Source organism: Accipiter gentilis, chromosome 25 (assembly GCF_929443795.1).
Source record: "Accipiter gentilis chromosome 25, bAccGen1.1, whole genome shotgun sequence".
NCBI classification, from domain to species: domain Eukaryota; kingdom Metazoa; phylum Chordata; class Aves; order Accipitriformes; family Accipitridae; genus Astur; species Astur gentilis.
The window spans coordinates 11,368,241-11,392,151 of record NC_064904.1 but is presented as its reverse complement, the minus strand read 5'-3'; the positions used below and the strand labels follow the sequence as shown (position 1 = coordinate 11,392,151).

The 23,911-nt window shown below is 42.3% G+C and overlaps 1 protein-coding gene across 6 annotated transcripts in view; it reads right to left on the bottom strand.

The window, feature by feature from the left end:
- The window catches only part of TRAF3 (TNF receptor associated factor 3), a 74,108-nt gene extending 51,931 nt beyond the window's left edge, over positions 1-22,177 (bottom strand). The window contains exons 1-6 of one of the 6 annotated variants that reach the window (XM_049828409.1): positions 22,064-22,177; positions 21,629-21,766; positions 20,829-20,884; positions 4,389-4,531; positions 2,143-2,302; positions 474-1,048 (exon numbers count right to left, since the gene is read on the bottom strand). The gene's annotated coding sequence lies outside the window, so the exon portion shown is untranslated. The remainder of the gene's footprint in view (positions 1-473; positions 1,049-2,142; positions 2,303-4,388; positions 4,532-20,828; positions 20,885-21,628; positions 21,767-22,063) is intronic. The other 5 variants (XM_049828410.1, XM_049828411.1, XM_049828413.1 and 2 more) reach the window with 5 other exon arrangements.
- Positions 22,178-23,911: the final 1,734 nt, after the last annotated feature.

Genomic DNA, 23,911 nt, shown 5'->3' with positions numbered 1-23,911 from the left:
AGGATTCAGGCACCTCCAAGGTTTCGTTCTTACTGAAAAAGTGCACTCCACAGCTAAACAGCAGCATTATGACAGTGCTATACCCTTAAAATTCTGGCATTAAAAAAAAAATCCAAAGACATGGATAAGACATAGAAAGGATTGGGTTTTTAGCTCTTAAGATTATCATAAAAAGAGGGACATTCCCAGAAAACTGTTCCTGAAAACAATTCCTTATTATATTAGATAATCAAAGTGAAAACTGACTCCAAAAAGAGATTTTAATACATATGAAGTACAAGTAACTGTTTGTCAACTTTAATATACTAGATAATTCAAGGAATTTATTACAATGAATTTCAATGAGTTACAAGCAATAAAAAAGGTAATCAAAACTTTTACTTTCCAACAGAATGCAGTTATTGTTGCATGCTACAACATGCAGAAATTACTTCTATTATCCTTTATGTGTTAGGCAACAAAAAGTACCTTACCTTAATTCTCCACTGTCTGAGCACAGAGGATTAAAAACAAAGTATTAGGCAGAAACTACAAGTGTTTCATATCAAGAAAAAAACCAAACCACTGCATCAATAAACTTAATGGCTGTCCAGCATGCCATGCACACACTAGGGACTCTTAATGAAAACTTATCCACACCCTTTTTTCGCAAGCAGTCAGATCTCCGAATTGGAAAACTGAAGGCACCCATTCATTACCTCCTGCTCCAAAATGCAGATCTCAGCAACACAACACTGCAAGAGGAACCACCATAGCTTGACTTTCCTTCCTAGTAATTCCCTCCTTGCCAATTAGTGCACTGCAGTCCTTCTGAGGGCTATGCAAAATGCAAACAGGGGACGACTAAAAGAGCCAGGGAAAGAAACACAGTTACAGAAAAGTTCATTCAAATCACCTCAGGTCTTACTAGTTGTGGGCTGAAAGGAATAAACTGCAGAGTTTGGTGGGATCTCTTAGGATTCTCTCTGCTGTTTCTCCTCTTGTGTTCCTGCCTTTCTCTTCCTTCATTTTTCATAGGATAATTTTGGCATCTTACTTTGAGGCAAAACTAGAGGGAATTGGGGAAAGAAAGATAAACCATTTTTAAATTTTTTAAGTTGTTTCTTCTATTTAGTGACTTCACTGTTTATAAGTTACATTAAAGTTACCTTTTATTCTCATAACCTCTAATATTTTAGGGGGTTAAAAAACTAAAGAAAAAAAGTCTTTTAAGGTTTGGGGTGTTTGGGGCTTTTCCAGGTCTGGGGCAGAACATGGTGGTGCTGGTGGGTTTTTTTGCTTTTGCTGCTTAAATCAGGGAGTTTAGTCAATTAACTATTTTAATACTTGGATGCTTTCCCTATACAATTAAAACTGCCGTGATTACACAGCAGCAGCATTTGTGAGACAAATGCCCAGCCGGCATTTGTAATGCCCAGCAGGGGCATTTGTAATTATTTCCCAAGTGTTCCACAACAGCAGCTAAAGAATACATCTGAATATTAAAGAAGCTTTCACAGAAGGGTTGAGCATTGGAAGGGACATCTGGAAATCATCTAGTCCAATCCCCCTGCTCAAGCAGGATCAGCGAGACCCAGCTGCCCGTAAGAGTGTCCCATCAGGTTTTGAGTATCTGTAAACAGAGTGACTCTACTACCACTCTGGGCAACCTGTTGCAGTGTTTGAGCACCCCCACAGTCAAAGTTTTTCTTGTGTTTAGATGGAATTTTATTGTTTTTTTAATTTATGCCCATTGCCTCTTTGAACACTAGAAGTCTGATTTTTACATGGGTTCACTTTTTTTTCTCCCCCACCTCGCTTCTTCATTCTCCACAGCTGCATTTAAGAGCTAAGGGAGCAACAATGAGTGCTGAGTGTCAATCAGCCAGTTGTTGGCTCTTTTGCAACAATAGGCTCATCACTGCTCCTTCCCTCTGCATCCTGCGGAGCAAGGCTCAAGGCCAGATCTTTTAGCCCATAGCAGCCCAGCTGCCTACCATCAGCAACCTATTATTCCTTGAGATCCATGGATCTTCCACGGAGGAAGATCCTGCCCACTCTTTTCTGGTTTGGCCTCACTGAAATGATAGGCGGGGCTGAACACATGCTGACAATGACACAGAAAGCTCAGAAACCTCCACCAGCAATTCAGCACTTCCCTACCTTCTGCTGCACCCACATATGGGAGAAAGATTAATTTCTCACAGCTGTGCCCAAGTCCTTTGCTTACTCTTCATAGAGGCTCCTGAGTTTCCATGCACTGAAACAGCAGGTTTACTTTTTTTTTTCCTTTTCTAACATGGCTTAGTTAAAATTGAAATTCCTGTAACAGACAACATATACTCAGTTTAGGTTCCCAAACAAAGTTTTCGTTTTATTTTAAGTTTGTCTCTACTGAAAATAATTTATTTAACACTAAAGGTCATCTTCAGTTTCAAATCTCTTCCCTGGTTTGTAGACCAAACATCATATACCACATTTAAAAAATACGATAATGAATTTGAAAAGGGAAAAGGCCTGTTGGCTTTGAAACAGAAAAAAATCAGAAGAGCTATCAGAGCCTTTCTGCACGACTTAGAGCACTTCTGTACATTTCTATTCTCCTGTGTTGAGGAATAGATATAATGCCTCCTTTCTCTAATCTTACCTTGACACCTACCAAGTTCCCATCTCTTCACATACTTGTATAAATATTACCTTGTATAACAGGACTTCAGTCTTAAGCTGGGAACTGCCAAAAGTTAAAAAAAAAATAAAATAACTAGGAATAAGGAACACCAAACCATAATTGTATCTTGGTAAAGCTGGGGGGTGGAAGGACCAAAAATATCCCTTTCCCCTAAAAACGCAGCATAGTATCTTTCAGTTTCAGCAGTTAGTTTAATACTAGCGCCTTAACAACACTTTTTAACCTATTTTGCTTCAGGACACTGAAGACAGCCACGGGCAGCCTAGTTTGTTTCTGGTTGGGATTCACACACAATCAAGGATGCATACAGCATTTCTTAGGAAAAAAACCTACCTAGCACTAAGTTAGAAAATGGGGCCAAGGAAGAAAATCTTACAGAAAGACATCAAGTTTGTTTCATAAATTGTTCGAGGGCCCGTGTATTCTTGGTGGGAGGGTAAGACAGACAGAGAAAAGCCCAAGATAGTATCCAACCACTCCAGCAGACTATTTCCTCCTCCTGCACCCTTCAGGTGCTACATCTAGATCACAACCTAGAAAGGACTGCTACGTGAACCTACAAAAAAGAACTTATTGTAATAAGAACATGAACTTCTGTGTATAAACAGCATCATTAATTACATAATTTATTACTTACAAGAAGTTCTTAGTCATAGCACTTAACATACTGTCTATTGTTATTATAGCAAACAGCTTATTTTTACCCCTTTTCCACAAATTTTGAAAGAGTCTCTCTACCTTCCAGCTTTTAAAGCTGCACCTACTCTGAGGAACAGGCCACAGAGCAATCCCAGAGCATCACCTGCTGCTACTCTCTAAAGACACAATCCCTATCACTCACCTGAAGGACTGAGGAATTTCCTATGTGTCAAGAAGTTGAAAGGAGCATGTTTCACTTTTTTTTTTATCCATTCCTAATTTACAGCTTAAAATGAAGGCAAAGAGGACTACTAACTTTTTTGTAGAAGCATCATTTCTTTTCAAACTCCAGAAAAAGTAGAGTGGAACAAGGAAGGAAAGCACAACCTCAAACATTTAATGTACTGTTCTAAAAGCTTCAGGAAGTTTTGTCTTCTTGCAACTAAGGTATAATGTAGTTTCCCAAATTGGGCTGTGGCTGACTGAGGAAGCTGGCTACCATCTATGAGAGTTCTAATCGTATTTTCAAGCTATTTGAAATAAACATTTAAAAAAAAAAAAAAACACAAAACTTTCCCTCAGATGTTTAATAAAATTGAGATAATTTGCTTACCTTTCTCACAAATACAACAGAACTGATAAAATGAAGCAAAAGTTTATAAATAAAAAAACCTCCATATACTATCAGCCAACTTAATTCCATCAGGCAAAGAGTGCAGAACTTGCTAAATAGTTCATTCTGATTGTGTAGAAGACAGAATAAGAAAGAGCAAGGCTGTAAGAGGGTTTACTTACAGAAATAAGAATGAAAATTGTTTGACTTCTGAGGTATCACCCTCATTCATAACTAAAGCAAGTCCAGGCACTGAAGATGATTTGTAAAATTCATACAATCAACTTAGAGATGTGAAAACACAAAGGAGAACAAGGTACTTTACAGTTTCATGCCATGACACAAATACTACTTCTACCAAAAAAAAAACCAAAACAACAAAAACCCCCCAACTCACACAACTTTCATGAGGTTTCTAAATGTACATATCACAAAAATATATACAGCAGAAGAATTGTTGCTACCTACCTGTTTACATGAAAAAAATTCACAACACAAACCACAGTGACACACAAGACAGCAGTCTGTGATTCCAATGGATTAATATATTGCCTCCCACTGCCGAGAGCTGGTCTTGATTCAGTTAAAGCCTAAGCACTCAGGCTTTCCTGCTGGGAAAGAAACAAGTGAAGTCGGTTTCAGGCATCTCCTATTAATATACAGAAACAATTCTCACAAGCCTGAAGGCAGAACAGAGAAATAGTAGGTTAAGGTTGCACGAAACCATAACAAACTACAGCAAATCTAAAAGCTGTACTGAGATTTATTAGTTCACTAGAAAATTCATTGCAAAAGTCTATTTACTTCATGGAGGAAGTCACCACTGCCACCACTTAGTGAGTCAAGCTAGTCTGCAAGAATGTTTTACATAATGGGAAAATTTTTCTTGGCCAGAGGTTCACAGTGTTCTTAAATTTCCAGAAACTGCAGATGTAAAGATACTTCTGTTAACCTAAACCAAAACCAAGAAAAGAAACTATCTATCTGAGATGCATGCTCCATTTCACAACACAGGTCTAATTTTACTAGCTACTGTACTTCAACCTATTCAGCATAGGAAAGATTTACACTCCGATATAAAAGGAAGGAAATATGAACATTGAAAACACAGGTAGTTTTAATACTACCACAAAATGGTATTAAAATATATTGGCTAGGACATCATCACCACTTCTAAACTGTGATACTGAGAACTGAAGCAGTTTAAGTTACTAGTTTTATTCTCGTAGAAAATTAGTACTAGTGAAACAATTGGAATGGATTTACAAGAAAGCACGACACCATCTTATTTCTTCCATTTTCACTTTACTGTGAAATAAAAGCTAACGAGAGCCAAGAATCCCTACAGTCAGTAATGAACTGAAAGGTGTTCTTTCTTTCTTTTAGCAGTGAAAATATGCTGCAACACCACTATAGCATAAAATCCAGTTCACTCAAAGTAAAGTAGCTTGAATGAAGGAATCTTTCCTCAGTTTTCAGAGGGCTGATAACAGCTTAAAGATTGTATTTAAAATTAAAGAGTGAATTCAAAAACATCTCACAGATCAGATATTATTCACCTTATTCTGCTAAAAATAATCAATTTAAAAATATATTGTTCAGGTTATATTTTAGTTGCTGCTTTTAAAATATTTTTAATGATACTTAAGAGTAAGCCTGTTTTTTTAATTATACAACTTGTTGAAAGCTGGAAATTGAATAAATATTTTTAATTAATGTTGTGGGTCATAAATACATAAGTATTAGGATTTAGAGCTCTAAACCAGACTTTAAATTACAAAACTGATCATAAACTAAATCCTACTAGTCTCAAAAGCACAAATACCACATTTGTTTTAGTACTGAAGTAGTACAATTCTCTTACCATGACAGCGCAATACAACCTTCCTAACAGGACACAAAGCATTGTGTTTGTGGGGTTGGGGGGAAGTTTAGAAGCCCAAATTCAGAGAGTTAAATTCATCATCTTTTACCAACTCCTGGTGTTAGGGCTCCATAGTGCAATGTACAAACAACTGTTTCTGTGGTCCTTTTTTTTAATTTTACTTATGGTGATGCAAATCCTTTAAAAAGCGTTCTGTCCTACTGAAACAGGCTTTCAACCCTACAATACATTAACACATTCTATCTCCCTTTTCTTCTCACAGACAATTTACTTTACCTATATATCTGCCAGCAAAAGCCACGTTTGTGATTATGCGCGTTTTATCTTAGTTGATGATAACATGAGAAGGAATGAAAGAGGCCTTCTGACTCCAATAACTATATGCTCCTTTTTAAATTGAAACCTAGTTAAGGGGGCTGTCTCCACTGCACGACAGAACAAACTTGTAATTACGGAAAGAGAAAAGAAAAAAGCATGCAAAACAACAAAAAGCATGTTTCTTTCTGTTATCTGGTGATGCAGTTATTCATTTGAAGGCCTAAACTCTATCCCTGGAGCATACAGACTGCAACCAGCAATACAGCTGCATTGCGCAAGTAAAAAGCAACATCTCCATGTTGTAACGACCAAAGCAATCTCTGGGAACCATCCTGAGGACCCAAAGGCATCCACCAGTTCACACAGAAAACAGACAGTAGTACAGCTTTTTAAGTTCCCCAGGATAGCTAAGCACTTCTCACCCGCAACTAGACTTTTCTTGTCAGTCTTGATAGTGCTGTACTTACATGGACTGCATCATCTTTATCCACATACTGAATACCAGTCCTCACCCTCCATGAAGTGGCAGGCTGCATTCCCTGTATGCCTTATCAAAAAACCACAGCCAGAACAATACTGGTTTTGTGGTCTGCCTTAGGTTTTCTACCTAAGGCAATTACTACACTTCAAATCACAAGAGTAAGCACAGCTCTTCCTAGGGCATTAGACATCTGGAAATCATGCTGGAGCAAGCTTAATCCGCTATTTTGCAAGATGGCCCTGCAGAGATCAGAACCCTTGGAGCTACTGTCGTAAACTAAGGTCACACCATGAAAACAATTTCCTCAATTCAGATAGGAATATAATGCTATAGAGGCTTCAGTTGTTCTTGTCTAACAATATGGTTCAGGGAAAGACCTCAGTACAGTAATCCAAAACACAAAAAGCACAATGCAAATTTTTAAAACAAACAAACCAACCTCCCCCACAACACAAAAAACCCCAACATCCCTACACACACGAAAAAAACCCAAACTAGACCAGAGGCAAAAGATGGATTAAAAAAATACATCCTTGCACTGGCAACAAACAGCTATGTTCTAGCCTATAGTCCAGCCCCTGATCTAGTTCTCTGGTGAATGGAAAAAAGGAAAGGATGAAGGCAGGCAGAACAACACTACACACCTGAAAGACTCATTTTTTTTCTGTAATGAAGACTTCTATCCTTCTACAGTGCTCTGCTTGTGGACATTAGAAGATAAAGCCCCCTGTTTAAGAACACTTAAAGAGTTCTCTACTGTCATATTGACTTCACAGACTTTATACCTCCAGTCTGACTATCTCCAAGTCTGAGTATGGACTGGAGACAACCCTGAAGCCTTCTGTGTTTAGACAACCACCAGAAACAATTACATTTGGGCAAACCACAGCAATGGTATTACTGATTTAAAATGTGTAACATTCCAAGATCTATTTCCCCTATGCACTTCTGCTCATTCAGTCTTGATAGTAGGTCAGTTTTATCAGTTAACATAATCCTGAAAAGTCATCAGCCTGCTATCAATTCTCACCCTGCCTGCTTTTTCAAAGTTAATTTGGACTAACTAGTTCTGCCACAGTCACAGTCTCTTACAAAGGGGACTGACCACACACCCTCAGGGGTCAGTACTGGGACCGGTGCTATTTAACATCTTTGTTAGCGACACGGACAGTGGGATCGAGTGCACCCTCAGCAAGTTTGCCAACGACACCAAGCTGTGTGGTGTGGTTGACATGCTGGAGAGAAGGGATGCCATCCAGAGGGACCTTGACAGGCTTGAGAGGTGGGCCTGTGTGAACCTCATGAAGTTCAACAAGGCCAAGTGCACATGGTCCTGCACATGGGTCAGGGGAATCCCAAGCACAAATACAGGCTGGGTGATGAGTGGATTGAGAGCAGCCCTGCGGAGAAGGACTTAGGGGTGTTGGTTGACAAGAAGCTCAACATGAGCCAGCAATGTGCACTTGCAGCCCAGAAAGGCAACTGTATCCTGGGCTGCATCAAAAGAAGCATGGCCATCAGGTCGAGGGATGCGATTCTCCCCCTCCACTCCACTCTCATGAGACCCCACCTGGAGTGTTGCATGCAGCTCTGAGGCCCCCAACATGAGAAGGGCATGGACCTGTTGGAGTGAGTCCAGAGGAGGGCCACAGAAATGACCAGAGGACTGGAGCACCTCTCCTGTGAAGACGGGTTGAGAGATTTGGGGTCGTTCAGCCTGGAGAAAAGAAGGTTCTGAGGAGACCTTATAGCAGCCTTCCAGTACCTGAAGAGGGCTTACAAGAAAGCTAGAGAGGGACTTTTTACAAGGGTGTGTAGTGATACCAGAAAGAGTAATGGCTTTAAACTGAAAGAAGGTAGATTCAGATTAGATGTAAGGAAGAAGTTCTTCACTGTGAGGGTGGTGAGGCACTGGAACAGGTTTCCCAGGGAAGTTGTGGATGCCCCATCCCTGGAAGTGTCCAAGGCCAGGTCGGATGGGGCTTTGAGCAACCTGGTCTAGTGGAAGGTGTCCCTGCCCATGGCAGGGGGGTTGGAACTAGATGATCTTTAAGGTCCCTTCCTAATCCAAATCATTCTATGATTCTATGAATCTTTGAGTGTCTGCAGAAAGAATGACCCAGTCACCACTTAGTCTCATCCTAGTTATTGAAAACAGATTAATATCCTACATTAGTTTAGAACAATGGAAGCTGAACTGTTCTGTACTAATTAACAGCCATTATATGCTGGCCTCTTTACTCTTGCAGTTAACGTCTGGATATGTAGGGTGGTTTCACTGGAGGCCATAAGGAAACAGCATCTCAGAAGTCACCTGTATGCAAACAATAAAGGTTTCTTAAAAAACATTTCTATTTACAGGGGAAAAATAAGTAGAGGCCAGAAGAAGAAAGAGACAACAGCATTTTAAGGACCATATCATATAGGTTCGGGGAGCACTTACAGGGAGTAAGGTCATATAGAAACATGTGTTATTAAAACGCTCTCTAAACGCTCTTGTTTCTGTTTTACCTATTGTATGTCATACTTGGCAACAGGCTCTGATGCTTGAGTCCTAGTGACTAACTACAGCCATTGCGATATTGCTACGTCTTTATTTGGCCTTCCCACCTCTTTGTTTGGAATTTACTACACTTGTGGTAGTAAAAAAAAAAAAAAAAAAAGAAAAAAAAAAGAAAAAACCCCACAACACATATGGCTCCTTGGGTTCCTTGGTTTTTACAGTTCACTTCGCAACGTCATACAACATAAAACTCATGTTTCACTGGTGGTTTAAACACTACCCAAGGTACAAAGCAAGTTCTAGCACACTGCAGCTCTGGGTCTACTCTAAGAGTGGAGGAAATACATTATTTCATTTCAGTGTTGGCAACAGCATCAAGACTGACACATTGCATCTAGTCTTAACAGCAGGTTCAGGCATTTCATTTAAGATAATACAGGAGGCTATAGGCCAAGTACTTTGAAGCTCAATGACATCTTGAATTGGATTCAGTATTTGAAATCAGGAGAAAAAGAAACTGAAGCTGCTTCCTTGGTTGCAAGAAAAATGTAGGCCATATGAAAACTTAAGAGCAGCGAGCTACCCAATGTCACTGACCCCATCAAGGCCTGTTCATTCTGAACTGGAGTTCTGTTCTCCACAATACTTACAGGGGTTCCCAGTTTGGTATCCATTTGCAAATGTACCAAATTTGTTCTCTATTATTCAGTCCTTAAAGTCACCGTTGGAAAATTTTAACTACCTCGGGAGCCAATACACATGCCTAGGCAATATTACCCAAGAGGATGACAGTTACCTGCATCTTCCTGCTCGCTTTTCCAATCCCTTGCATGCTACCCTTGCAGCCATGTCATTTAAACTAGATTGTTTCTCCTCAGTCCCCTAGACCCTTCATCAGGATACAGAAAGAATTGTGATAAAATACTATGGACAAATTTCTAATGGTCTTTACCATCATTTTGTTATCTTGCAGATGTTTATAAAAAAAACATTTATTCTATTTTGTCTGGAAAATAAATTTCATTACTCATTTTCACATCACTTATCAAAGAAAACAACAAGATCAAGTACAAAAACCCTTTTGAATTGCATTTAACCTCAATCAATTATCCCAAACAGATGTGAAAGAGTTAACAGCTAATTGAGCTATGCATTGTATCAGTTGGTTCATCTAAAGTAGATAGAAGAAACAAGAATTTATTACTTCATTTCCCTTGGCATCAGCTTTTGTCACTTTTCCCTCCATATTGGCTACTGGACCAAAGCCCTCTTACTGCTCAAGACCATAGGAAAAACATTTTCTCATTATCCTTTCACCTCCCATATTAGTTTAATATTGTTTTATGGCTCAAACACTCCAATCTTCTCCCTACACACTTATGCCATTCTTTCTTACTCATCTTTAATACTATCACCTCAATTCATACAATTTCTTCTCAAATTTCAGATTGTTGGCAATGTACTGATTTAGCCAAAACAGTCTGTTGCTGCGTGTCATTGCAAAAGAAATTAAAAATTACTAACTCAACTTTGTTCCCGAGAAGAAGATAACTTTACTGAATTCCTTCCTCTTAAGACTCTAACATGCTTCCTATGGCTTCTTACCTATAAATCTTTTGAAATTTTGTTGTTGTCCTTATTTTGCTGTTCTTCCTCCTTCACTTCGTAGAAATACTGAATTTTATCAGTTCAAGTTAATCTTTCACAAGCTGCCTCCTTCTTCCATCTTTTTAACAAGCTCCTTCCTCTCTTGTTCAACATTAAATCAAGACAAGCATCCGTATTTATTATCAAGTACTTTCCTGTACATCAATGAATCCTTGCACAGGAGCACATGTCCCATACGCCTTTCTCAAAAGATACCTGTGCAAATAAAATCCTTCATTTATGCCAAATCTCATGTTTGATCGTTTGTTCATTTAGTATGTTTTTAAAACAGAAAATAAGCTTTACTACCCCACCCATTTTTGGTGGGTCTATCACAATACTGCTCTTATCACTCCCTAGACCTCCCCTCATTGCCTTCTACACCTAAAAATAAATGTAGGCATCCTTAATATGCTACAACACATTGTCACTTCTTCCCTGACTATCCTTACTATGCCCTCTCTGATCAACATTCCTGTGGGACACGCCGTTGATGTCATTTTGACTGTAGGAACAATAGTTATTCCTCCATCTGGAATCTAAGCACAGCAAAATACAATGACAAATCCTGTTAATTGCCAAGTCTTAGCCTGTAAACTCAACCAGCTGAAAGTCAAGGTAGGAGGGAAGAAGCAAGGCTAGGTTTTGCTAATATTTAAGTATTAAATAGTAATAGAGCCCAGAATACTATCACCCTTCCGTCTACGCACTATCCTATGGCAATGTTAGAATCAAGACTTTCTATTCAAGGTGACCAAGCACTACTAAGTTTGCCGAATTCATTTCCACCTTTGGTTTTGGCCTCACTTAGCAAGCCAATCAAGTAACTGTAGAATAGCAAGTCCATATTTGATGTGAAATTGTATGGCTGGATGACATCATAACTGCTATCTTTTAATTGCCCCTTTAAGCGTCATTATTAGCAAGCTGTAAGTTATTATTAGCAAACTGATAAAACACTAATGGCCAAGTTCTCTCACACAACAGCTTGTCCATTCTCCAGTTATCACATAACTGATAACTTTTCCTATTTGAGTTATTCCAAAATGGATGATTAAGACCAAGAAGAATCATCCCTCTGCCTATTACTTCAACCTGCTAGATTTTGAGGAAATAACAGCACCTGGCAATCACACATTTTAACCCTGGCCAAGCTTAGAAAGTCAACAAAGATTTTAGCAAACTTCTCAATTTCTTTTTTTGAAAACAGAAGATTACATGTGAAGTCCACTGGCTGCTGCACATCGCTTCAACAGCTGTTAAACTCAGGCCAAGTCTGTTAAGCTAGGCTTCCCACTGCTGGATCTGAAATTATTTAAACTTTCCAACCTCAACAAGTGGATTTTTGCTACGTTACTTCTTCAAAAGAAAAAAAATAAACATCTGTTTCTTAAGAAAGATTTTGTCTCTTACATTTCTTGCTCAGTGCTATTTAATGCTGCTAAACTTTTTTGCTACCTGGTCACAATTACATTGATTCTTTAAATCACACTAAAATTACTTCTACTGGTAATGTGACGAGAGCTGTGGCTTCGTGAACCCAACCTGACTAACTCTACCGCTCTTGACCAATACCATTTCTAAATTTGGAGGGGGGGTGGGGGGATTCTACTTACAGCCCTGTGTTGCAGGAGAATTCAAAGACCTCAGCAACCTTGTCTTCCTATCTGAAGGAATCCTAACAGCAAGCAGTATTTAACAAATACACTTGCTAATGCATGGGGTTTTTATATAATATGCATCTCAACTCTAACTATTGCAGAACAAGTCAGGTGTCCAATTATGGGTGTTTAGTATAATTTTAGATGCCCTAAAATATCCAAGTCATGCGCAGGACTGGCAGATAAGGGTTTGGCCATATGGACTGCACACTTTTGGAGCATCAACTTCAGACCATCTGGGATCACCTACAGCATTTAAGATGGTACTCAGTGCCTCTGTGTGTAAGGCACCATCTTTTTTCCCTTAAGTTTTTCTAAAAATCAGTAGTGAGTCAGGGCTCAGGCAAAGAAATACTATCATAATGTGTTTAAGTTAAAACACTGCTCTTTAAAAAGAAATGGTAGTGGGAAAGGGTCATCAAGATGACAGGAAATCAAATACTAGATTCATGAGGGTGTTACTGCTATAACAGTCAGTCTAAATAATTTTTTGATTTTTAAATCAAGTATTTCTTGACAATATATTTCTTTAATACTGCAGTAACCCCATCTACATGATGGCAGGGTATGAACATAACACAGAGTCAACACTTAAAACAGATGAAAGCAACAACAGAGGCAGCTGCTAAAATCTAAATCACCCATGCAAAAAGCCTATGATTTATTTCTTCCATACCTCCTTCCCATGGAGACAGCCTGTCTTTTTAGTATCTTATCTATTCATTTCAGACTAAAAAAAACAACCCACAAACAAACAAACAAAAAAACCCCAAACAACAAGTTTGCATGTATCCCTGCCTTTGGAAAGTATTTTAAAGAGAAGTCCTTTAAAAAAAATAAAAATAAAATACAGCCATGAAAACAGTTCTCGGCAGAGGTCTGCTTCCATTAGGTATATAAATATTTCAATCCCAGCAGCACCATCTAATGGAGAGCTTACCAATTTTTCCACTTCTTTAACATGACAAACTTTTTATTTTGGAGGTGTTAACAACTGATACTTTAACACATGGCCTATTTAATACTCTATAAAAACTGATTAGCTACAAGAGAAGCCAAATCATTTCTCCATAGACAACACAGAGTCCCTTTTTTCCCCACAGACATTACATTCACATACAAATTTATTAAGTACAACAGGATGTTTGTTTAACCAGGAGATAAAAGTTTAGTAAGATTTTAGTTAGAAATGCTTTAAAAAAACCAAAACAAAACAGTAACTGTGAAGCAGCAATGCCAGCTTAAAAATACCGTTACCTTAAGCATGTTAAAACTTTCCCTCTGAAACCAAAACAGAGATGTCAGTACCTCTGAAGTGTAAGGAGTATGGACAAACCTGGACCTTAACCATAGCAACAGAAGTCACTACCTACATCTGCTTAAGATGAAGTTAAGCATTCCAAGACATCTTCAGGTTGCACTTCTGCTACAAAACATACTATGGGAGATGGATAGCAAATTATTGTAAGCATCAGTAAAGCATGTAGCATGATGACTGTTATCAACTTCCACTATTTGTATCATTAACATTTTCTCATGCAAACAAACATGACAGAGCTTATGTACAAAATGGATCTATAATAAGTAGTATTTTTTCCTCGCTGCATTTTGTCCTCCTTGTTCTTTATATAAATCACAACATTGCAAGTAAGGGTTCAACTACTTTGAACTTTTCCAATTAACTCGACATATGGACACTCTTATTCTGGAATAACTGCCTTTTTATGTATAGCTCAAAGGACTTTCAACATCTGTCTACCCCATCTCATTTCAGAACAGTCAACTAATACATTGAGAGTTCATATTTTTTAAAAAAAAACACCAGAACTCTTAGTAAATAATTCTGAAAAAATACAGCATCATATTTTGGCTATATGTACAAACAGCTTGCTTTATACGAACAGGACAATTCCAAGCTTCTTCCTCATTTATTTTGAGAGAATGTCCTCAGCAAAAATACACAGAATGCAATGCGTGGGAATTTATTTGCTTGTCCTACATCTTTCTTTAAAAAAAAATAATACCAAAACCAACCAAGGAAAAAAACCCCCCAAACAAACCCACCACACAACAACAAAGCAAACAAACAAACAAAAAAACACAACTAAAAAAAAAAAACAAACCAAACACACAAAAAAACAAACCACACAACCAACCAACCAAGTAAATCCCCCAAACTCCCTCAAAATCTTGCTGGCCAAAATACTGGAAGTTGCATGTCTAAATAATCCTTTTCAAAATGAAAGTGAAGTTTTCAGGAATTTGTAAGAAAGAAAGAGGAATAAGGAAAATCTATGGTCCCAGGTATTGAAAAAATAGCTGGTGAAGTACAACAAGCAAATAACAATAAACTTGTTTTATCTTCCTAGAGATTGCCAAGAGCATTCTTCTGCACATGCTCCAAAAAAGTGTCAAAATACCTTGCTATAACACAGACACAAAAACCCCTGCCAAACAGTATGAGCAACACAACAGCAATATCTACTAGCTGAACTGCAACATAGGATCCATTGGTTTTCCATTACATATTGACACCATGGGCGAGTAGTAAGACATATTTGCTAATCTGAAATATAGCACACCGAGATTCTGTAGATAGAAACATGATTCAACTCCTGATGGAAAACAAGACAGAAAAGATACTGCTGACTTCAAGTGATAATACGTATTAGTAACTTCAAATGAAGTTAGCTTAAATCCTTTCTTTTTTGCCCCCCAAAATGCTAAGTTTTAGAAGGCAATGAAAATATTACTGCATCAAAGGGTTCTAAAACTGCTACAGAACTGCCAGATTTTGCACATATGCAAATCAGCAGCCTTCACTTATTTAGGTATCCAACTTCCTTCTACTCAAACTGTCAGCCAAATGGTAGCATTGTGGGAACATGTCATTTTACAACCACAAGCACTTTACCTTTGGCACCTACTGAATGTAGAACTGGTATCCTGATCAGATTCAACCACAACAATAAAAACATTTCCAGGCAAAAGCACAATACTCCTCTCTCAAGGATGTTGTGCTGAACAGAAAAGAGGACAGTAAAAAGGATGGAATGAGAGAGCAAGTGCAGATTTAAAGATACGTGTACTTGAGACAACAGAAGGGTACATTTTAGACCATCTTTAGTGACCTGGAAGAGTCTGTTAATTCATGTGGAGTGGGAGGTGGGGTGGAGAGGGAATCAAAGAAGCAGGTAGCTACAGAGAGGTCAAAGAAAAGTGGATTTGCAGACAAAAATTATTAGCCAGGTGTGAAAGTAAGTACAAGCCTGGAAACAAGTATTTCAAGAGAAAAGTTATGTAAATTGAAGTAAAGGGGAAAATGCAGTCACTTTGCTCAAGTGCAAGGATGAAACTGCCTTGGAATAAAAGTCATCCCTTAACAACTTTAAAATTACAAGAGATCTGACTGAAAGCAGTTCAAATTAAGTCACTTCTAAGAATCAGAGGAACAAGCTTGAGAAATTAAGACCATTTATACTGTTTGGCCAAACAACTTAAGATGGAAGAGAAGTATATCATGGACAAAAGCATTCCATTAGTAGCTGAAGAGCATAAAATGCAGAAAGACAAGTCACTTGGGATGGTTTAAAGGAAATTAAAACAAGTTGAATGAAAATTGTAAGGCTACACTTCCAATGCAAAAATCAAGACTTACATCTGCAAGTCATTAAGTTAGAAGCGACAACATGCAAGGCAACATGCTTTCAGAAGGTTCCTCTCTGCAGAAAGACAGAGAGAGAGGGCATAGTCAAACTGGTACAGTACACAAGATGGCCATTATAAGACCTCTAATAATTGTTCTCATTATCTCCCTCTCTACATGGATGAGCTTACAAAACAAAATCCATTTACATTGCCAAAGTTTGGTTTATGAACTGTTAGAAAGTTATTTTAGGCACATTTATCGTGTAGGCTGGTTCCATAGAATAAGAAAATGTTACTTTTCTAGAACATCCAAAGCAGAAAGTTGGGAACAAGTACAAGCACCAGAACAGCTACCACTGACAAATTCTGTCATGCACACTCAGCTTCATATAGCACTGCACGTTTGCTGTACGCAACAAGGGAAGAGTGTGAAGCAAATACTGTTTCCTGTCCCACGATGCTGACAGTGCAGAATGGTACAATGCTGTAGAGGAGACAGAACAGGATGCCTCTACATGGCACTTTCAATTCATTTCATTTGTCAACAGATGACGCTTATACCACCCTGCCGGGTCTCAGCACCTCATCATTTTTTGTGTCCTCAGATTGCAGGAAAGCTTCACTATTCCTACTTTATTACAGACCAGGAAAATGGTCTGCATATGGAGCCAGAAGCCAGACACACATAAGCCACTAGCTTCATCAAAGTTATTCTTAGAACTTCCAGTCAGCTACCACCTAACCCAAGCAGCACCCAAGTATCAGTACTCTTCTTCCCCAGCACATCTTCTATGCTTAAGGAAACATCTGTCTTGACAAGGCTGATCACCTCAGCAAGCATCTCAACATCAAGTTCAAATGCAGCAGAAAACAATAAATGAAACAGCAGTGGAAGAAGTATGAACAGACTATGTATCTTTCCTCATCCTAGTAATTGTCCTAACCGCTTGACTGAGACACCATGCTTCCTCTTGCTCTCTTTCTCAGGCACACTGAGTTTTGATTATTCCTGGCATAGCAGAAGAGTTACAAGAGAAGGAAGTGACACTACTCTTAACTGGCCTGTGGCTTGATGATGAGAATACTCCCCAGGGAAGTAGGAAACTTGGATTGGAATCCCCCTTCTGCCCTTGGGACTCAGGCATGATGTCACATCACTCCACACTGCAACATCAAAGCCCCTTGTCAGTTTGGCCCTAACTGAATGACTTACGGTACACACATCTACAGCAACAACAACAAGAAGGAAAAAAACCCAGCCTCCAGGTCTCCTAGACTTCACGCTGGTATCTTCAATGGACCATCTTCTCCTCCTTAATAGATGTCAAAGCTTGCAGGAATGAAGTGGCAGCCAGGAAGGCAATTCTTATCTTACAGTAGCATCTGCAACATGCTTTTCAAGACAGACCAAATCAAAATAACTCTTTTTGCTAGACGCCCAAGAAAGCTGTAAAGACCCATAGCATTTCAAGCTTGTCTTGAGTGGGAATATCTTACTTTATTTACAAAAATATGTTTTTCATATTAATGCAAAACCCACAAAGTTAGACAAAAGTTCAGTATTACTCCAAATGTTAAATTTTTCTAATTATGAGCTTCCATACAGTCATCATTAAAGCATGTAAAATAGAAGTTTCATGACTTCTTTCACTAATGTTTTTGACCGAAGCATTTGCTACATATACCATATGTGAAAGGATATTATGCACTTCAGAGCATTTAAACTATACTACAGAATTATTAGCAATTTTTATCATTGTAAATAATCTACAGAATGTTTCCACTATACATCAGAGAAATCTATTTCATAAAGGATCATTTTATGATACTATAGAAAATAATACTGGAACTATGAAGCATTCCAACTTAAAGCATTCCTGCTATGCCCATTGCAATTCTAATGTCTGCAACTTGCAAAAATTCAGTCTTGATGTCAAAGTACACAACACCCCAATTTTCAGTACAAGGGGGGAATCAACGATGGAGGCTGTCACACATGTCCAACAACACAAACGTGTTGAGACTTCACTTCCCATGCTGCCCTTGACTAGATGAACTGCAGAACGTAGAATTCTACTGAAGTCATACTTTACACATGCAGAGCAAAGCAGCAGGGAAGAACAACAGCGTGGAAATCAAAAGCTTAACATTTCTGGGGAGGTGGAGAGGACTAGTGATACACTAGATATACAGTTGTTGTATATAATTTTAGAGACAGTCGCCCTGTTAACCTAGTTACAAAGCCAACAGTTAGTAGCAACTGAACTCACAGTGGCAACAGTGCTTTGCTGTCAGTACTCCAGTAGAAAAGACCTCCAGGAAGAAAACCCCCTCAAAGACTCTCTCTCTCAATTCCCAATACTGAATAATCTTTTGCCTTATTTTCTCCCTAAGTTCTAAGACCTTTCTACTGTATACATTCCTTACTAATTTTCTAGGGGCTTTTTTGTCTTTATTTACTTTTCTCTTTTTTCCCCATTAGAAGAAGAGGAGCACCTCTTCCTACTTTGCAGACACTTCATGATCTTTCATTCTAAGTTGCCACCCCTTTCCTTCCAATTCTCTAGTCCTTTCTCTTTCTACCTTAAAATAAAGGCATAGAAAAAATGAAATGTGTTTGTGATTTGTCAAAACAAACACATACTGGTTTTAAACTATTCATTTATGAGGGTAGGGACTTCCAGAAGGCAGAGCTGGGAGACCAGTTACACTCTCTTTGCCAGCCCTTCACTGCTGTTTCTATGTCACCACTTTACCACCACAGGTTAAAAGTATAAGATAAAACCTAGCATGACTACAGCACTACCTCTTGTGCTACAATCACACCTTTATTCTGTTGCACAAAAATACAGAACTCTCCCTCCCTTGGCTTCTTTTCCCCATACCACATATCGAAATCTCCAATTTCACTCTCTCGTACCAGTTTTGGTGTTCCTGAGCCATACGCCAAAAATGCTACGAGGTTTCAAATACAAGCATCACATTCAGAAAGTACCCACCCACAGGCATAAAAAAAAATAAATAAAAATTAAGCCTTGGCAATTCTTTAAAGGAACTGTGCACAAGAGCACAGACATCTGAAACCAATGTGTAATGAGCAGTCTTCAGACATTATAAGATTCGGCACCTTCAATTAAGAAACACTATTATAATAAAAAAACTAATGAAATCCAGTTATTGCATCATCTAACATATCAGAGATCAAAACATGTTATTCTTGCAATATCTATTCATACAAAGCCAGTTTAAGATATTGGAGTAGATTTAAGTCATTCCTATTTTTAAACTGCCTTTCCATCTGCAGAACTCTGATCATTTACTTATCAACATATTTATGTTCCAGTTGTTTAGCAACAGAAGTTAAAAATTAAGATTTCTGGCTTTTCGCATTTTTAGCATTGCCATACCTACTAACAGAACAGCTGGACTTCAGTATTGAAAAAACATCTTCTCTCACTTAAACTTTTCATTATGGTCAAGAACAACGTAAAGGTCTAAAATACAATGAGATCTTGAAACCATTTAGAAGATATACTCTATTAGCATGGACTGGTAAGACTTCATAAAAAACGTTTTGTGACTGATGCTAACTACTGTCATCTTACACAGTTTTCCAAGATACCAACAGTAAATACGCTTACATGATGATCAAATTCTCTGAATCCAGAGAATGGCTTCTCAAAATTGGTATCATCAAACTTAACCGCAGAAGGACTTCAGGAAAGCCTAAAGACTGAGTCATTTAGCACCCTCTTTTGATTAGAATTAATTTGCTTTGCTACTGAATGCACTTTACCTTTCTATATTCTAGGTCCAGCTATTATTGGAAGCTTCTCATCAAGTCATATTTCAGTAAGACACGTACCATTTTCACGTTGGAACAAATCAACTTTTATAACCTCATAGTGCCGTCTGCTTGCAATGCCCAAAGTCATGAAACATCAGTGTTTCCGTTATCAAGCTTTATGACAAGGGGTTTCCCAGTTCAGCCCTAAAAAAAACCCTCCGATTCAGTCAAAATATTCAGTATTTCTCACCTTAAAACAAAACCCCTCTCCCTAATCACAATTAATAACATCCATACATGATGTGTATGGATTGCCATTTATAGACACTTTTAGCCAAATGGCTCATTTTAAAGAGCAACATACAGTATATGCTATGATCTCTTAGTTCTAACTCTAACAATCAGCGTAGCCTTTAAATCCAGGCTTCCCTGCAAGTCAGTAGCTGTTTTAAATACAGATTTTTACAAACTATTCCAAATTACACTATTTCATTTGCCTAAGCTAAATACCGCTAGTACACCTTCACATCATACACTAACTCCTTTTCAGTCTATGAATGCAAGTTCAGAGTAGTGCTCAATAATGCTATGCGCATTCTACAGGACAAGCCGGCAAGGAAAAAAACACGGTTCTACTGAAGAAATAAAAAAAGCATGAATTACAATATACAAGGCTTGGTTAGGTCTCAACAAGCTAGAGAAGTCACCGACCCAAGGAGACTGCAAATTTCAAATTGTATCATTGGAACTTCCCACAATTTACTACTACAGAAACAGAAAAAGATGAAAAATGTCCTAAAGCATGGTGAAGATCCACACAGAGGTGCACATACAGTGTTTCACGTCACAGACGAGCTCAGATCAGCAGAACATGAGATCATGCCTCTCAGCATTAATACCGTTTCTCTTGTTTTTCCGCAGAAAATTCATATCTTAGACAGTTCAAGATACAAATAAATCAAGATGTAAATGCCTTACCTTCCTATTTTACAAGCCACTGCAGTTCTCAAATTATGAGTCAGTCATAGGTTCATCTGCAGAGGAATGACTCAGTATAAACTTTTAAACACTCGTTATTTTTTCTAACCTACAACACCGTAGTTAATTTAACGTATTAAAACGCGGTGTCGCGAATCGGCGCCTAAAATGAATGGCGTGAAAACAAAACACTTTTCTTTCCGCTCACGCCAGGCAGACGGGCTTATAGCGCAGGGCCGTCGTCGGCAGACAGACTTTATACAAATATAACTCCTTCCGCACCGATTAGGGCCAGCTCCGTACCAACGGCACCGGATTTTCCCCGGCGGCAGCGGCGGCCGCCCAAGTCCCCATCGCACGGGAGCCGAGCGGCCGCCGGCGCAGGCACCGCCACGGCGGCGCAGAGCCGAGCCGAGCCGAGCCGGAGCCGCCGCAGAGGGCAGCCTCGGGAGGCGCAAAGTTGCGGGGGGCCCCGCGCTCGGCTCCCAACCGCGGCGGCTGCCGGCAGTGCCCCTTTAAAGGCCGTCGGCCCGCCCCCAGCACTGCATATGGAGGGAGCCAGGAGCGGAGCGAGGCTTCTGCATTCAAACGACACATCAAACGCCGCAAGGGCCGCCGCGCCGCCCGCCCGCCCGCTGCCGCACGGCTCCGCTCCGGCCTGCCGGCCGGCCTCCCCTCTCCTCTCCGACACGCACGCACACACACACACCGCGGGGCCGAGGGGGGAGAAAGCAAGGGGGGGGGGGGGGAGGGAAGGAGGGAGGAGGGGAGGGAGAAATAAGTAAGTGAAAAGGGGGCACCTGCAAAGCCCTGGAGTGCGAGTGCGTCCGGGCAGGCAGAGTCCACGCCGCCCCCGCCGGGGGCTGATCTGTCCCCGGGCACCAGCCGCCGCCAAGGTCCCGGCAACAGGCTGCGGGTGAAGCGCGCTCGGCCCCTGCCTGGTAGCAGATGCCTCGTATCAGCGCCGCGCCGCCACCTTGCCCCCCGCCGGCTCCGCGGGAGCACCCCCACCCGCCCAGCTCTCGCCACCCGCCCGGCCCCGTCCCTCTGCCCAGGGAGCCCGTGTGGGCAAGCGAGCCCGGCCGGTGCCGGAGCCCCGAAGCGGGAGCCGCCGCCGCCACGGCGGCGGTGAAGCGCCCCCCCCCCCCCCCCCCCACTACCCCCCCCCCCCGCCTTCGCCGCCTCACCGCGCCGCTCCCCGGGGCGCGCCGAGCCGAGCCCCGCGGACGCCCTACCTGCGAGCGTGTGAGGGGAGCGGGGCGGCGGGCGGCAGCTGGAGCCCGGCGAAGGCGACCGCCAGCCCGACGGAAAGTCCCTGCCGCTCTGCGCCGTCTCCCCCCGCCCCGCACTTCCTCTCCCGCCCGCTCAGGCTGGAAATCCCCGGCGAAGCCCGCTGCTCTCCCGGCTCCTCCTCACACACCGAGGGGCGGGCCCGGCCGAGCCGCTCAGCGCGCAGGCGGCAACCGGGGGCCGGGCCTGCCCTGCCCGCCTGCCCCGGCTGCACCTGATGCCGCCGTTACCCCCTCCCTCCCCCCCCGCCGCCGCCGCCGCCGCCGCTGCTGCTGCCGCCGCAGGCACGACCCGGGGCGAAGGGGCCCCCGCGCTCCCCGCCCGGCAGACGGAGCCCGTCCCGCCCGGCGCCTGCCGGCCCTCCGCAAGCGGCGAAGGGGGCGCGGGGTGGGCTGTGAGGAGACGGCGCGTCCCGCTCGGGGCGGGGGGTGGTGCCGGGTTAGCCGTGCCGAGGCTCGCCCCGCCGCTGCGGGGGCTCGGCCTGAGGGCGGGCGTTGCTGCGCCGGCCCGGCCGTTTGGGCACTGGGGGAAGGGCGGGAGCGCTGAGGAAGAGAAGGGCGCGGGGGATGGCGGCGGGACGCGGGGCGCCGGGGGAGAGGGATCGGCGCGGCGGAGAGCCGCTTGCTTTTCCCCTCTCCGTCCCGAGGGGGGGTGCGAGCAACCCCGCACAAAGGGTCGCTTCGAACACAATAGCCTTTATTTGAAATAATAATAAAAAAGAAAAATGCCACGGGGAAAAAGGGGAGGGAGGAAAAACCGCGGCGGGGGGAGGGAGAGGAGGGGGAGAAGAGTCTGGAAAAGATCGGAAAAGAGCAGCGAGCCAGAGCCGTCCCCCCGCCCCGGAGAGGCCGATCGCCTCAGGGAGGCCCGGGCCGGCCGCAGGCGGGGAGCAGCCCACCGTAGGTGGCCCCGACCGTGGGTGGCAACCCCGAGTCACCGGCCGGCGGGGCGGGGGGTGTGTTCCCTTCCCCGGTGTCCCGGAGCTGCGGGAGGCACCCGTCCCCCCTCCACAGAGGGCTCTCCCGGCGGCGGGGGAAGGGGCGCGACGCTGACGCCCCATAGGACCGGGTTAAACAGATGCCTGCAGCGGGCTCCGCTGGTAATCGCGGCATGTCCCGATTCACAGGGCAGATGCTCGGCCGGTACCGGCGGCCTCCCCTTTTACGCGGGGCAGCGTTCTGCGGCTTGTCATCTCCCCGCGGCCTCACCGGGCTGCGGGGTGGGGGGAGTGGGGGGGGGGCGGCTCTGGCGCAGAAGCGGTGCGGGGGGCTCGGCCGGAGCCGGGGGGGCGGGCGCTCGGCCGGAGCCGTCGGCAGCGCGGGCCGGGGTCGGTTGGAGGAATTGCCGCACAGGGGCCTTCGGAGCTGCGGGAGCAGCGGTGGGGCTGGTAGGTCAGGGAGCCGGGAGAGCCGGAGCTGTAAGGAATGTGCGGAGCTGAACACGGAGAAATGTGTGGTGTTTGGCTAATTTCAGTGGGATGAGGTCACCATCCTTTTTGGACGTTGTTTATCGAGGGATCACTAGGGAGGAACAGTTGGATGCGTGATCCTGAACGGACAAGCTTTGCGTCATAGTTGCCGCTTACAGCATCTCCCCGCGTCCCGAAATCCATCCTGACCCTCTTCGGTCTTCATCCCCCGGAACTCTGTAACGCCCACGCCAACCTGCCCTTGCAAAACCAAACATCTCCAGCTCCGGCTGTGTCCTCACCAGCCCCTAAAATACGAAGCTTGGCTCGCACTGCTCGTTCCCGCCTTGCGTGCTGGTTTTTTCCTCATCCCACTTCTCTGCTT